General features: G+C 39.8%; 1 long non-coding RNA gene across 1 annotated transcript in view; it reads right to left on the reverse strand.

Annotated features, from left to right (window-relative positions):
* Window positions 1–5,281, reverse strand: part of LOC110196921 (uncharacterized) — a 61,832-nt gene extending 56,551 nt beyond the window's left edge. Inside the window, exon 1 of the long non-coding RNA XR_002321349.2 lies at window positions 5,203–5,281. This is a non-coding gene — a long non-coding RNA (uncharacterized LOC110196921). The remainder of the gene's footprint in view (window positions 1–5,202) is intronic.
* Between the last annotated feature and the right edge of the window lie 719 nt (window positions 5,282–6,000).

A 6,000-nucleotide genomic window follows, 5' to 3' on the forward strand; every position in this document is an offset into this window, starting at 1 on the left:
ATGGGAAGCTAGAGCCAGGGAGCAAGGGATCATCATTTCCCGGAAGGGAGCTCTTCACTTGCTGCCTCCTTCTCAGGTATTGTGCTAAAATACTTTGACTTAAAATACCACTTAAGTGCCAAGGTATTCCATGCAAACTGACTTTTCAACATTGTTGAAAGAGAGAAATGTTAAATCATGCAAAGAGAGAAAAGCTGAACATCAGAGGGAGATCAGAGGCCCTTTCTTTCCTTTTTTTTTTAAGTGGGTTTGTTTTTATCTTACAAATTATGCAAGAATTTTCCCATGGTCTCCTCCTGGCCAGGTTCAAACAACATGCTTTGCACATTAGCAGCTGATGCTGGAATGTGGAGTCCCCATGACAACTATTAACCCCCAATGAACACAGCCAACCTCTTTGCATTGTGTGAGGTTTGACTGAAAGATGCTTTGTGGGATGATGTAATGTGATGTATGCAGACTAAGTAAGGGCCTGAAATGGCCCATGGATACCCATTCACTGCCTTTGAGTGAGGACCTGGCTAACGTGAGAGGACAGGGCCTAGCACTGGAAGGAAGAGGTCACTGTTAGCATTTCACAAGATTAGCAGCTCTAGTAGACCACTTCGCTGAGCAGAACTCCCAGGTAGGTGGTCCTCTCTTGTCCTTCTAATAAGAACACTTTCTTCAGCTTTTTTGGGGGAAGAAGAGATTCTTTTTCCCTAGGTGAGAAAAAGAATTCTCCTATAGTTCAAACAGAAACTTATCAACAACCTCTTTGGGCCACTAGCATCCCACTCACTTGATAGCTGTCCCAGAAGGTTTCAGCGACTGGAAAAAACAACACGGTCACAGAATCTCTCCCTCCTTGTGTTAGCAAAGAATAGAGAACTAGAAATGAAGTGGGTTCTATTGGCTGGGGAACGGCCAAGAACATGATGGTACGTGCACTTAAGAAGTATTGTTGTGGAGGAAGAAAAAATATGAAGATTCAGAGAAACACAGAGGATAGATATGAACCATTACAGAGAAAAATAAGCAGAACCAAGAGAATAATGTGCACAACAAGTAAATTAAAAGATCCCTAAAAGAAAATTGAACTCTGAGCAATGGAAAAAAAAAATGAGTCATGGAGAAGACATAACATAATCCACCTTCCTCCCTCATAGCAATGACATGGGGATGTGCTAGGATAGATGATGGCATACATTGTCAAAAAGTTTCTATAGTGGATCATATTTGCTTAGTTGTTTTTCTGTCACAAGAAAGCATTCAAACAGAGTTGGGGTGGGAAATCACTGCAATATATAGTCAAAAGGCACGATAAAAAGTATCTTAAAAATAAAATGAAATTTAAAAAGAGGTCACCCTGGTATAACACATCAAGCTAATAAATAGTCTCAAAGGAGAAAGTTTCTTTTGACTGCAGATTATTATCTGTGGAAGAGCTAATGGCTTTGACTAGAATCAGGAAGATCTGAGTTCAAATTTTACTCCAGATACTCCCTATCTGTATGACCCTGAGCAAGTCACTTAACCTCTCTTTGACTCAGTTTCCTCATCTTTGTAAAAGGGGGAGAATAATAGCACCTACCTCACAGGGTTGGTATAAGGATCAAATAAGATAATATTTGTATTCTGTTTTTAATCTGCATTCTCTCAATAGAATGTAAGCTGTTTGAGGGCAGGAACAATTTTTCATTTTGTCTTTGTATATCCAGCTCCTAGCTCAGTGCCTTGCACATAATAGGTGCTGAAGAAATGTTTTTGTTAAATTGAATTGAGATTTTCCAAATGTGGTGGGAGATGCAAACCTGTATCGCAGAAGGGAAATCAGAACTGGAGAGATTTAGAAGTCAGATATCTGCCTAGAGGCCATAGCTGAAATGGTGGGAATCAATAAGACTGCCAGAAGAGTGTGGGGAGACAAGAAAAGGGAGTTAAGGACAGAGCTTAGGGAACATCTAACAGTCATAAAGAGGATTGTTTTAGGCAGTTGAGGTTGTGAATTTGGAAATCAGAACTGTAGGTGTTGATTTTGGAAGTCATCAAATTTCCAGTCAAACTGCAAAGGAAATAGAGAAGTAACAGTTAGAAAGTTAGGAGGGAAACCATGACAATATATTGTCTCTGAAGCTAAGGGAGGAATACTCAGGAGAAAGGGATGGTCAACAGTATTCAAAGCTGCAGAGTAGCCAAGAAAGATAAGAAAAGAAGGGAAAAAAAGAGGCCATTGGATTTGGCAATTATGAAATTACTGATAGCCTTGGAGAGAGCAGTTTCAGTCAATTGGTACAAGGCACAAGTCTCATCAAAAAGGCTGAAGAGATGGGTTGTGAAGTGTAAGTATCAGGTAGAGATGATTTATATTCAAGAAATTTAATAAAACCGAGAACGGCAGTTGGTTGGGCTACAATCATCACCAGGAAGGCTTTTTTTTTTCTACTTTCTTTTAGTTTTGAGGGTCACCTCTTTGGAGACAGATGGGAAATAGTCACTTGATAGGGAACAGATTGTTCTTGTCCATCCTTTGTTCTGGAAGAGTACCAATAACATGAGGGTGATGTCTTCACTTGCAAGTGAATTGAACTGAAGTGAAGCAGAGGAGATGACTTCTGGAGAAGGATCCTGAGGAGGCAGAAGACAATAGTATCAAGAATGCAGGTAAGTGGGGCAGCTAGGTGGCACAGTGAATAGAGCTCTGGCCTTGGAATCAGGAGGACCTGAGTTCAAATCCAGCCTCAGACACTTAATACTTACTAGCTGTGTGACCCTGGGCAAGTCACTTAACCTCAATTGCCTCACCAAAAAAGAAAAAAGAAAAAAAAAAGAATCAGGTAAGTAATTGTAAGAACATCGGTTCTATTTGTGCTCTTTTAAACAAGTCAGCAAACAATAGTAAGTGCCTATGGGTTGGTCTCCCTACTTCAAGCATCTGCCCATACCAGTCCAACCTCCACTCAGCTGCCAAACTGATTTTCCTAAAGAGTTAGTCTAACATTGACACCCCCTGATTCAATAAATTCCAATGCTCCTATCATTTCCAGGATCAAATTTCATCCCCTATTTGGCATTCAACGGTTTTTCTAACCTGGCCTCCTCCTAGCTTTCCAAGCTTCTTAGACCTTACTCCCCCTACCATGTACTCTACCACCCAGAGCCTTTCTCTTCTTCACACAAGGCATTCTATTGCCTAAATTCTCAATATAGTTAAGCCTTTCCCTATATCCTTTGTTATAATCACCATCTGTACTTAGAATTCTTGCTCAAAACCACAAATAATTAGGGATTTTTTTGAAGTTTCTAATCACTTACACAATTTCACTGGAAAACATTATGGGGAACACTGTAATAATCACCTCTTAAACAAAGGTAGGCAAGTAACTCTTCCTCTATTATAGCCATCCGAGGAAATTTGTATATAAACAGTAAATTCCCTCAATTATTTTTCTAAATGAGCTGCTAAAAAAAAAACTATACCAATGTTTTTCCCTAAAAAGGAAGGCAGCAGCGTTAAAATGCCCACAAGGAAATATCAACTTTAGATATATATGGTTCTTTTAATTAAAGTCAGCTTATCCTTATTTGCCCCAGGCAACTCAGCGCCGCCAACCAAAGTTAGGTGCCTAGGAAGAGCTGTCAAGATTGAAATTCCCTATGTGACTACTTTGGAAAAGAAAAATGGAGAGAAAAATCAGACAGCTTCTTAGAAGACCTATAGGGTAAGTTATGCCAAGTCTAACAAGACTAAAACTCAGAAATAAACAATGAGAGTAGTAAAGGAGAAGGAGAAAGAGAAACAAGTACACGGCAGGTTCAGTAGTTGAGACTGTTTGAGAGCACAGTTTTTCCCAAGTGAGTTTCTGAAAACTGCATTTATCCAAATGTGTGACTACTCACATTCAGGTATTAAAGATTCCCTGAGCGTGCTTTTGTCAAACAGAGGTGCACCAGTAAATGTGAGCAAGATGCTGGTAACTTGGATGTCCCTATTGGATACATAATGGCTACACATGTGATATTACTCTTAACTCACAACATGTTACAACCACAGAGTCAGTCAGATGTGGAGTAAGTAGAAGAATAGTCTTGTCCTGCTTGTTTTGAGAAAGTAATCTCCTGGAGAATCCACACTAATTCATTCCTTTAAAAATATATCTATATTGAGTAATGATACACATATATAATCCATTATCAAATTGCTTGCCTTCTCAAGGAGGGGGTGGGGAAGGGAGGGAGAGAATTTAGAACTCAAAATTTCGAAAAATGACTGTTAAACTTTTTTTTTGTTGATGTGCAATTAAGAAAAATCTTAAATAAATAAAAAATTACTGAAAATTAGTATAAAGTATATATTTTTTTATTACAGGGCACTGTGGTTCCTTCCAGGATGTTAGCATCCTGACACAGCTTCATTTCTCAGTTTTTCCTTCTGGGATCTTGGAACATTGAAGGAGGACACATAGAAGGCAGTGATGAAAATGTAAGACTAGGTACACAGACATGTAAGGTGTAAGAGAGTGGGAAAGACCCGAAACTATGGCAAGTGGGACAGAAAAAAGGTCTCTCTTTCCATGTGTTGCCAAGGAGCCCCAGGTGGGGAAGCCTGCTGCTCTACTAGCAGTAGGAGGGAGAGTGAAGGGAGCCAGGCCTTAGTTTAGACAGCAAAGCTAGCAAACTGAGGAACTAAGAGCATAGAGACACAGCATAGTTACCAAAACCCCTACAGTCAGCATCATGCTGACCTTTTTAACCTACATATCTTCAACCATGAGAAATACCACAGGCTTCTTCTATGTTCTGAAGCTGAGATGTAAACAAGGTGATCTGCAACCAGTGGAGACACCTAATATAGACAGATGTTTCAAGGAGTATGACTGAGAAAGGGAAGTGAGATATAAGAAGACACCTAGCAGAAATGGTGGGATTTAGTGAGGGTAGTTTTTGTTTTTGTTTTTTCCCCAAGGTGGACGAGATTTGGTCGTGTTTTTAGGCGTAGGAAAGGATCTAGTACACAGAAATGAAAGATTTAAGAAAGAAGGGACAATATGCTGAAGAAGGTGGAAGAAACTGGAGCACACATATGGGGTTTGCCTTCATCAGAGACTGAAGTAAAGGAGGAAATGGTGAGGGCTAATGAGAAGATCAAGATGGATTGTGATCTTCACCATTGGCAAGAGTATCTGCATTAATGATCCATTAAAAAAATCAGTTAATACCTACCTTATACAGAGCACTGGTAAAGACCACATGAGATAATGCATGTAAAACACTTCAAAAAGCATAAAGCACTACATAAATGTCACCTGGCATTATGATGATGATGATGATGATGATGATGATGATGATGATGATGGTGTGCCTAGTTACTATTTCTTCAGTTGTTGTTGTTCAATTGTTTGCAGTCTTCAAGATCCCCTTTAGGGTTTTCTTGGCAAAGATACTGGAGTAATTTTCCATTTCCTTCTCTAGCTCATTTTACAGGTGAGGAAACTGAGGCAAACAGAGTTAAGTGACTTACCCACGGTCACACAGCTAGTAAGTGTCTGAGACCAGATTTGAAGTGAGGAACATGATTCTTCCCAACTCCAGGCCTGGCGCTCTATCCACTATACCACCTAGCTACCCTAAACTATTTCTAAGACCCTATTAATACAAATTCTTTTATATGGCTTGGACCGTAGAGTGATATTTAAGTCAGCTTTGGCAACAAGCATTTATTAAGTGATTGCGATGTACCAGGCCCTGTATTAAGCACTGGGGATATAGAGAAATGCAAAATACAGTCTTTTCTCAAGGAACTCACATTCTAATGGAGGAGACAATATGTAAACACCAATATAGAAACAAGCTATGTACAGGATAAATAGGAAACAATCAACAGAGGGAAGGCACTAGCATTAAGGGAAATAGGCAAAGGCTTCCCACGTTCTGGTGGGATGTTAGCTAAGATCTGAAGGAACCCAGGGAAGCCAGGACATAGTGGTTAGGAGAGAGAGTCCTGGGGGCAGGGTTAGGAGA

Source organism: Phascolarctos cinereus, unplaced genomic scaffold, assembly GCF_003287225.1.
Source record: "Phascolarctos cinereus isolate Bilbo 61053 unplaced genomic scaffold, phaCin_HiC Scaffold_5;HRSCAF=322, whole genome shotgun sequence".
Classification (NCBI taxonomy): Eukaryota; Metazoa; Chordata; class Mammalia; order Diprotodontia; family Phascolarctidae; genus Phascolarctos; species Phascolarctos cinereus.